This window comes from Cornus florida, unplaced genomic scaffold, assembly GCF_030987335.1.
Source record: "Cornus florida cultivar Cherokee Brave unplaced genomic scaffold, ASM3098733v1 CherokeeBrave_3.0.0_Hap2_Chr05, whole genome shotgun sequence".
NCBI classification, from domain to species: Eukaryota; Viridiplantae; Streptophyta; class Magnoliopsida; order Cornales; family Cornaceae; genus Cornus; species Cornus florida.
In genome coordinates, this window is record NW_026775575.1 from 18,290,237 (window position 1) to 18,301,233 (window position 10,997).

The following is a 10,997-nucleotide window of genomic DNA, read 5'->3' on the forward strand; positions in this document are numbered from 1 at the left end:
TGTATTGTACGAGTAAGATGCATATGGCATTTTTTTTTTTTTGGCAAAACAGAAGGAACAACCCAACACCCGAACCCCAACCAACCAAAACTAAGAAACAAGACCCAAAGCATCGTCCCTAGCAATAGCCACAATCCGAGTAGGAAGAGGATCTAACACCCGATCATCATCCATAGAGGCACGAGAAAAAACCGCGAGGGCATGAGCCACCCCATCGGCGAACATGATTGAGAGAGACTAAAGAAAATGCTTGAAGATCCTTCTTTATATCAAAGAGACGCAATCTCAGAAGGACAAGTTGAGCCATCCACCACAGTGTCAACAACAACCTTAGCATCCGATTCAAAACACAAACAATTAAATTCGAAAGATGAAGCCCAGAAAATAGCTCGTTGAAATGCACGAGCTCAGTAACCATTGCCGACGCAGCAAAGAAAGGTTGAAAAAACACTGCATGAAGAATAATTCCTTGAGAGTCTCGAAACACAGCGCCACCACTTCCAAAGGAAGATCCCTGAAAAAAGCTCACATCAAAATTACATTTAATCATCTCCTGGGCAGGAGGCACCCAACAATCGGAAGAAGACGGAGAAATAGTATTTTCCAAATTTTTGCATTGAAAGTTAGCCACCCGGAATTCCCAAAAGCTTGCTATAGCCTTTTTCCACCACCTTCCCGGGCTCCATAAAACTCCCTTAAACACCATTCGATTCCTAGCCTTCCAAATACACCAAGTACAAAATGATATCAATCCGAGAACAACTAATTTATCAGGCGAGGAAACAACCCAGTTAACCAAAAAACTCCAACCATCCAAGAAAGATTGAAATGAAACACGAAAAATCAAGTCTTTGCGGGGACAACTTCCAAATCTGTAAATAATGTGTACAGGTGAACAAGAGATGCACAATCGATTCCTCCTCTAACCCACACCGTGCACACATAGAAGACTCCACGCATCCCCGTGACAAAAAAGACACTCCAGTAGGCAAAAGCATTATGACAACAATGCCACAAAAAGTGTTGCACCTTTGATAATGTTTTGCACCTTCAGACTGAATTCCAAGAGATATTATCTGAACGGCCTGCAAATGAAGTAGAGGTTACAGCAAGAAAATAAGCAGAGCGCACAGAGAAATTACAGGACACCTCAGGCGCCCAAATTTGAACATCCGGCTTATCCCAATGACCAATATACATCCTCGAAATTTCTTGAACTTCAGGATTAGAAAACAGCTGGTGTAAAACATCCAACTTCCATGTCTTAGTAATCGGATTAATCAAATCCACAACATAACAAAATGGGGCAACAACTGGTGGAGGTAGAAGTTTATGAGGAAGAGCAAAAACCCAATGGTCCTTCCAGATATGAATAGATTTTCCATCTCCAACCATCCACCTCAATCCTCGATTTAAAAAGGTCTGTGTTAACCAAATACTACGCCATCCCCAGGAGGGATTTGATCCCAATGAAGCTTCTAAGAACGAATACGAAGAAAAATATTTGGCCTTAAGCAATTGAAAAGCCGTCCCTTTCTAGCGCACCTGGAAATTCCAAGCATGTTTCGCTAAAAGGGCCAAATTGAAAGTCTCAAGATCCCGAAAACCAAGCTCTCCCCTCTTCTTACTCAAACAAAGAGTATCCCAGTGAATCCAATGAATGGAGCAAGCTTTCTCTTTATTACACTACCAGAAAGATCGAATATGTTGCATCAACTCAATACACAACGTGCGTGGAAGCTTGAAAGAAGACATCGCATACATAGGTAAGGCACTCAACACGGCCTTAATCAACACCTCTTTTCTACTAGCAGACAACAATTTTGCCTTCCATGAAGTTAACCGCTCTTGCAATTTAGACAGCAAAAATTGAAAAACATCACGTTTAGACCGACCAATAATAGCCGACACACCTAAATATCGGGCATGCATTCCTTCCACTCGCAATCCTAGGCCGAGGAGTCGGTGAGGAGTATTCTTTGAGAAAAAAGATAGAAGATTTCTCAAAATTCACCTGTTAGCCAGACGCCCTTTCATAATTGGCCAAAATTCTTTTCAATAAACGGACCTCAAATTCCACTGCCGCACAAAAAATAATAGAATCATCCGTAAAGAAGAGATGAGAAATGGAAGGAGCCACCCTACAAATTTTGATTCCTGTCAACAACTGTGCTTGTTGAGCCCGACTAATAGTTAGAGAAAGAGCTTCGGCACATATGATAAAAAGATACGGGGAAAGCGGATCGCCCTGGCGTAACCCCTGACCCCTGAGTAGGATGAAAAAAAACTAAGTAAGTTCCCATTAATTTTAAGAGAGTACGGTACCGTAGATACGCAAACAGAAATCATCTTAATCCAGTGATCATTCAACCCCAACCTATGCAGCATTTGAAACAAGAATACCTATTCAACCCTGTCATAAGCTTTGCTCATGTCAAGCTTCAGCGCCATAAAAGCTTTCCGCCCTTTCCGCTTATTTTTTAAATAATGTAGGATTTCACGCTTAATGAGAATATTATCCGTGATATAGCAACCTGCAACAAAACCACTTTGGGACTCACTGATAAGGGATCCAATAATCCCTTTCAATCGGTTAGTCATAATCTTAGCAATAATTCTATATGAAATATTGCATAATGATATAGGCCGGTAGTGAGAAACAAGAGTAGGAGACTGATTTTTAGGAATCAGCACTATGTTTGTATAATTAAAACTTGATAATAGATGCCCAGTTTCAAAAAAACTAGATATAGCACAAACCACATTGGATTTAATTACCTCTGATAAAATAGCGGCGTCATCCCATCAGGTCCTGGGGCTTTCATCGGGGCCATAGAAAACACAGCTTGCTTCACTTTTGATTCCGACAGGGCTTCAAGAAGTGAAGAATTCATCTCCTTAGAAATCCGAGCAGGAACATAATGCAGAAATTGCTCAATATTTGTAGGATTTTGAGATCAAAATAAATTCTGAAAATAACTCAAAAACACAGAATTAACAGCTTCTTCCTCATCCACCCAATAATTCCGAGCATCATGAACACCCGAAATCATATTCCGTGCTCTTCTCCGTTTAGTGGTGGCATGGAAAAGACTAGTATTTTGATCCCCAGATTGCAACCATTGAACTCAAGATTTTTGTTTCCGAAAAATCTCCTCCGCCAGCAAGCAAGAGCTTAAAATATTTTCAACCTGTTCAACCTCTGAATGATGATAGCAGAAGTGCTTGTTTTTAGTTCCCGATGTCGGCGTTTCGCTCTGTCAATATGAACTCTGGAATTAATGGTTTTTATTTTAGCCCAACGTATGAGATCATCTTTACAATGACGCAAGGCAAAATGATCAGAGCCCACAACTGGGATATGTGATAATTTAGCTTTAGGAAAAAAAGTATACCAATCCTTTGTAGCAAGAGCTCTATCGAGTCTCTCTTGAATATTATCCTGCCTATCTCTCTGATTAGACCAAGTATAATGAAAACCCACATATCCTAGGTCTAGTAAGGCACACATTTCAATCAGAGACCGAAAAGATCTAAGCTACCAACCCTGTTTTACCCTCCCTCCACACTTTTCGGATACATAAAGAATATTATTAAAATCGCCAAGAAGCACCCAACGACCAGTTCACAATCGAGCCGTTGTTCTAAATACTTCCATTGCATCGCTCGCAAACGATCCACTATACTAGCATAGACAGTAGATAAGTTCCACGGTGGCTGATTATGCTGGATAATTACGGCTGTAATAAAAAACCTCGTCTTTTCCACCACCCGCAATTAAACAATATCCATCCACCAAAGAGCCAGACCCCCAGCAAGACCCACAGGTTCTACCAAACAGCTATGTGTAAAACCAAGCATATTTTGTAAAGATTGAATATGGCTCCAACCATTTTTTGTTTCGAGCAAACCAAAAATATTAGGAGAAAACTGAGCCTTGAGACGTTTAAGTTGCTAGATAGTCGTTGAAGATCCTAAACCATAATTTTTGGTTGCCCCTGGATGGAGTAGTTTGAATAGTATTCCTAACAGCATCCGATCGTAATTCTTCCCTCACATAATTAGAAGAAGAAGGAAGAGACATAAGAGGAGGAGACTGGAAATTAACAAAAGAAGAAGACACATGTAGCCGCGGTCTATACACAGAAGATGTCCATCGAGGCATTGAATAAAAAACCCTTTGTTGCACCGACTTCACAAGGCCCCATAATCAATTCTGGGCCACTCGGTTGCCTTTTATCCACATAACGATGGGCTGCATTGTTATGGCCCATCAACACATTAGTTAGGCTGGAAGATAAGACCCGACTGAGTCCACTATGATTTTGGGCCCGACCCACAAGGGAAGGGTCGTGTATTGCAGACGTTTCCCTAGACCTTGGGATTGATGCTCCTGAACCAACACCCACTGATTAGCCGTCGTCGAGCATAGCGACTGCTTAAGATCTGCCTCACTACCCACATAAAACGTACCTCTGTCTGTAGGATTCATCTCGGAGAATCTGTAAAGCTGGACAGGAAAAGCCTAAGGCACCCCCTGTCGTAAAATGAGCCAAGAGGAAAAAACCCGTGTGAAAAGCCGATCTCCTCCACTAACAAACCACAGAAAAAGACACAAGATCCAACAGAGGTCGATGAGATTATCAAATTGATTGATAAATGAACCCTAATAGCACATAGAGGATAACCAATCGAGACCTAACACAGAGATAAAAGAAGATCAGAAAAACAAAGAAAGATAAAGGGAAGAAAGCATAGGCTAGAACAAAAGAGAAAGACAGGAGAAAAAATGCCTAAAATAAGAAACAGCACGAAGAAAACCGTGCGCTCTCCACCCCTGAGAACCCAGGGAACCTCTACCTAGAGAGGAATATGTCAAAATAACTTGAATAATCAAAGAAGAAGTTTCATCTGTGAGACACTTCGGACATTGCAAAGTTTTAAATTTCTTGAGTGATAATGATAATAAGTAAAAGGATCCTGCTACTTGGGTAGAAAAGCCCAAGCCTAGCCATGCATCGCTCCACCCTTGATTGCAAGGAAATAGACTCGTGGGTCTCAACGCCTTGCATCCAGAGATGCATGTGACGGCCTGAATTTCAAAGAACCCATTGCGTCAGCGAATAATTCGAAAATTAATCCGATAATGAATCTCAAATGCGAAAGAAAGAAAAAGAGGAGGGGTCTATAGAGATGTACACCACCTCTAAGACTTCAAAGTGACTTCTAAGAAGTTACGAAATTCAAAAAGAAACAAATGCAGAAGTTAAGGTTTAAAATGGATAAGGTATTGAACTAGGAATAAAATGGTCATTTCAAATAGAAATGGAAGCTATCGTGCATACCATTGGATAGACAACAAAAAAATAATAAATTTAGACTTAATAATCACTTGATTTGGAGTTAGAACGAAGAAGATATGAATTTATGAAGTTTTACAAAAAAAGTTGTCAAAATGTGCCCAGGTACGATCGATCCAAACCATTTTACGACCAATCGTGAATTTTATGAATGATCTAAAATCTCAAGTTGTGCAGGTACAATTGATCCAAACCATTTACGATTGATCCAATTGGATTGGCTGCGAGCTGTCATTTTTTGAAAACGCGTGATTTTCAACGCTAAAACGGGACTTTTTGGAAAAAGTTTGTGAAGAAATCCCCCCTAAAAATGAGTCCTTTAATCAACCATGGTCTAAACCAAGAATAAAAAGCAACATAAAATGACCTAATTGCCCCTAAGATTATGCTATGTCAAAGAGATTGATGAGCGCTGAAAAGTGCGTATTTAGACCCCTTAAGCTTAAGCATTCTAGCACCTTTATCTATCTTACTTTACCGTTTTAGATTGATTTTGTATTATTTCCATTTTCAGGCACTTATCCCGAAAATAAGCTAACTCAGCCAAATAAGAGCTTAATTGAAGCAATTCTGGGATTAAACAAAGAAAGGAACAAAGTGGAGAAAGAAAGAAGCAAATGAAGCCAAAGGTGGGAAGCAACAAAGTTCGATCGATCCAACTTCAAGGTTCGATCGATCGAACAATGATCGATCTCAGCACTTCAAGATAGATCCAAGCCTTGGCCTAAAAGCATAAAGTCCAAAAGTTCGATCGATCGAACACCACCCTTCGATCGATCGAACACTTTTGTCTTTATTCAAATGATTGATCCTATCCACAGCTGTACCACCCACTAACCACTTTTGTTATTTTCCTAAAAATATCTACCCAAATATCTCGGATTTGTCTTTCCCAAAAAGCTCAACCAGTTGGATCGATCCAGCCTAAGTTCGATTGATCCAAGTCCAAGGTTCGATCGATCGAACTTCCTCTAATGCGAAAAAGTTAAATTTTCATCTCATTGAAAGTTGTCCTTTATCCAATCATTAGGGAATATTGTGTGCACGACCCCAGCTCATTTTGGGTGTCATTTTGACCTACCTATATAAAGATAAGGATTGCTTTTTATAAAGGGAGCCAATATCATTTTCATATCTTCTCTTGGAGAGCAAGCTTAGAGGAGGAGGAGGCTAGAAACATCATTGGAGTTCTTCATCAACAAGGAGTAGATTTTAACCATGGAGTTAGCCCTTGAGGGTTGGAGTAACATCACCATGAGTGGCTAGACATCCTCTTGGGCTAGAGTTAGCCCTAAGCATGCTTTCTATATCTTAATCTTGTGTATTATTGAGGGATTAGTGTTGTAATTGATGTTTTGACACTTTGATATATATAGATCTTGTTTATTCAATGATTTATATGGTTTAATGCTTCCAATTCATCATTTCTTTCTATCCATATGTCTATGTATGCTAGAATAGATGTTCATGTGTTTGTCTCTAGATTTTGTGTTATTGATGCATGTCTATATGTATTGATGCTATAGATTTGGAGATTGTCAAAACATAGTGCTTAAAGGAATGCTCTTGTGATTCTCTTGATGGTTCATACTTATTCCTTGATGGATTGTGCCTCTCCCCTAGTTTATTTTCATGCTAGTAGTGTAGATGTAGTATAGTTGTAGTGTAGTGTTAAATGGGAGGACAATCCATGCTTGTTATTTGATGATCCAAGTTTTTGAATGCAAGTAGCATATGTCTTTAACCTTGTGTTGTATTTGGATTGTGAGCTTAATGCAAGGATTAATGACTAGTTTTGATCTATTGTGTTTTTCACATGTTGTTTAGACAATATATACTTCATTGCTTAGATATATTGTGCCTTTCACATGATGTTTAGACAATACATGCTTAACTAGTCATCCTTACTTGTTGAATCAACTAAACACACACACACACACACCAATATTGCAAGACACCATTTGCCCTCATTAGTTACTTGTCAATGGTATAAAAATGCATTGCTTGGTGGTAATCTCTAAACCCCAAGATCTCTCTCTCTTACTTACTCTTAGTTGCATTCTTTTGTTATTACTTAATTTAATTTAGTTGTTCTCTAATCAACCAACCAACCAACCAATTGTTTAATCACTCGACCTATTAGCCCTAATAGCGATTCCACGACCTTGTTCGATCCTCATAATCCCTTGGGACGATCCCTACTCGCCCTAACTATATTTATAGTGAAAGGTAATAGTGGCTTCTGTAAATATAAAACTCTTGGCCCTCGCCTTAAAATCCATACTCTTTAAGCTTGACGGTAGTGCGGCACAAACTGGTCAGTTTTTGGCACCGTTGCCGGGGATTGATTGATTAGATTAGGCAACGTCGGATTTGTGGAATCGATTAGGATTAGTACTCTTTTGATCGTATCTTTACTTTATTTTTATTTTTCTTTTTGGTTACTTATTGTGTTGTTCTTACTTGACTAGGTGCATTGTTGGAGAGGAAGTAAGCAAAGGAGCATTCAAGCTAAGCAAGCAAGAAAAAAAAAGCTAAAAATTCTAAAAATTTGCTAAGCTAAGCTTTAAATTTGGAGTTGAAGTGCTAAAGGACCTTTGTGAGACTTTCTTTACTCAATCCCTTAGTTAAATCGTCGGCCCGCGTGGAGGCTTGTTTTTATTTGTTCATGCATCATTGTTGTTAAAGCATGGGAGTATGAATTAAGTGTTTGTGGAAGAAGTCTAATTGCATTGTTATGAAGGCATAGTGTTTGTCATTCTTTGTGTTTGTTGTGTTTTGCATTGTGCATGCTTGAACGCCGTTTATCAAGACAAACTCTTATCCCTCTTGATTTGTATCTTGAATCCATCGTTAGAAATCCTAGGGGAAGAGGAAGTTCAAATAGAACCAATTTATCAATGGATGACCGTAATGATGATCATGTTGAGGACCTTGGTCACATAGACCAACAAGGTATCCTTTATCCCATTGTGCACAATGAGAACATACAAGTACCATTAGGCATGCCTAGGCCATTCATTCACCAACCACCACAACAACAAGGCCAAGTTCCATATGGAATGCCAAGGCCAATGTATGCTCCACAACCTCCCATCATCAATCAAGGAATTCAAAACCAAGGTATTCATGTTGCACCTCAAGTAGCTAATCCACCTCTTGCTTTAAGAGACCATTATGTGCCTAACGAGTATAATGCACCTACATACATCCAATTGCCTCCATTCAGAGCACATCATTATGAAATTAAGCCACAAACCATTCAAATGCTTCCTAATTATCATGGACTTCCAAGTGAAGAACCTTACAAGCATTTGGATGAGTTTCTTGAAGTATGTTCCATCGTAAAATATACGGACATGCCGGAAGAGGTTTTAAGACTCAAACTTTTTCCATTCACCTTAAAAGACAAGGCAAAGTATTGGTTTAACAATCTTAGGCATTTTTCAATCACTTTTGAGCAGAAATGCAACAAGAGTTCTTGAAGAAGTACTATCCGGTTTCAAAGACCAAGACCATGAGAACCTCAATTAGAGAATTTTCACATGGGGATAGAGAAATGTTTCATGAGGCATGGGAACGCTTCAATGAATTCTTAGGAAGTGTCCACATCATGATATGCCCAAATGGCAATTAGTTCAATATTTCTTTGAGAGCTTATCGGACAACTATAAGGGTATGGTTGATGCTTCCATGGGTGGCTCATACATTGACAGGCATGAGGATGACGTGTGGCGTCTTTATGAGAGCATAAGTGAAAATTATTTGCATAGAACACTATCATCCAAGAATGGTAGAAATTCACAAGGTAGAAAGAGTGTTGGCTTACATCAAGTCGACCATTCAAATGAAATAGCCGCCGAAATGAAGTCTTTATCTCAAAGGTTTGATCAATTTTTGACCAACCAAAACTCGGCGAACCAAGTATCTTCCTTCCCTAACCATTCTCATCGTGCATCAAATGAAACATGTATGACTTGTTCTAGTGTTCTTCATTCTACTTCTCATTGTCCTCACGGACAAGTGCAAAATGAACCTAATGAACAAGTCAATGCAGCTTTTTTGAACCAAGGGAACAATCCTTATGGTACTCACTATAATCCAAGTTGGAGGAATCATCCGAATTTCTCTTGGAAAAACCAAGGAGAGGGCTCAAACCCTTCCCAAGGCGGTTTTCAAGGGAAGTACATTCCACCTCCACTTCAAAACCAAGGATCCTAAGGTTATAGACCTTATCAATCACAAGGGAATCAATTTGCTAATTCTCATTTTTCTAACCAATCTTATTCCCAAGGTAATACTAGAAGTCCCGCCTTTGAGGAAATTTTTTTTAATGCTTTGGGCACTTTAAAGGCTAATACACAATTGCTTCATTCTCACTCTCAATCTATTGCGAAGCTAGAAACCTAAGTAGGGCAAATAACAAGCACTTTCAATGCAAGAGAGAAGGGAAAGATGCCTATTAATGCCCCACCTAAGGAATAATGTGTTGTGGAAACCCATTCCTCATCGGAAGGCCACACCATTGAACATGATAATGCGGTGATTACCTTGCGGAGTGGTAGGATTGTGGACAATCAAGTTGAAATGTCCAATGAAGAGAGTGAACCGGTGCAACCTCAAGTTGTCACCCATCCCGTTTCACATCCCATTCCTCCTTCATTGCATGTATATGATCTCGTGAATGAGAAAGTTTTGAAAAATGTGTTTGAAAAAGAAGTTTTGAAAAATTATGTTGAAAAGGTTTTGTTGAAAAATGATTTGGAGCAAAATGATTTAAAAAATTCTTGTGTTGAAGAGAGTTCAAAAGAAAATTCTCAAAAAGTGTTTGAACCAAAAGTTCCATTTCCGGATGCCTTAAAATGATTCATTTCAAAAGACAAGCAAAAGGCAAAAACCAATGAAATTATGGAAATGTTTAGGCAAGTGAAAGTTAATCTTCCATTATTGGATGCAATCAAGCAAATTCCAGCTTATGCCAAATTCTTGAAAGACTTGTGTACCAAAAAATGAAAGAACAAGAGCCAAGCACCAAGAAAAGTGGTTTTGACCGAGCAAGTAAGATCAATTTTGCAACATAACACTCTTCCAAAGTTTAAGGACCCCGGTTCACCCACTACATCATGCATTTTTGGTGATCATATTATTAATTAGGCGCTTCTTGACTCTCAAAGGTTGTAATTGCATAGACAAAGGATCAAAAGTTTCTTTTGAGCTTGCATAGACAAAGGATCAAAAGTTTCTTTTGAGCTTAATCCAACCAGTTCTTCAAAGAACCATTTGTTGGGTGGAGTTCAAAGCATCTATCACTCCAACAAGGAAGGGATGCATTATAAGATCTTTGATCCGGGCTAAAAGAGCCCAATGTCTTGCTAAAGACGTTAAAGACTAGCAACGGCATTTCGCAGGGTGTCAAAACCCTATTCCTCCCCCATTTCTATCTTTCATTTCATTTCTTGCGAAGTCTAGATACTTGTTTTTGGTTATCATATGCATTGAAAGGAACTTTGGTGAGGATTGCATGAGCTTTCATGTCATTATTGAGCATTCTGCATAGTTTAATCGATCTCAAACCTGACTTCGATTGATCGAACTCCATCCTGCATCCAACACTTAGAAAATTTTTCGACCTGCAGA

At 39.1% G+C, this 10,997-nt stretch overlaps 1 pseudogene; it reads right to left on the reverse strand.

Moving 5' to 3' along the window:
* Window positions 1-8,882: 8,882 nt before the first annotated feature.
* Window positions 8,883-8,980, reverse strand: LOC132310876 (small nucleolar RNA R71; annotated as a pseudogene).
* Between the last annotated feature and the right edge of the window lie 2,017 nt (window positions 8,981-10,997).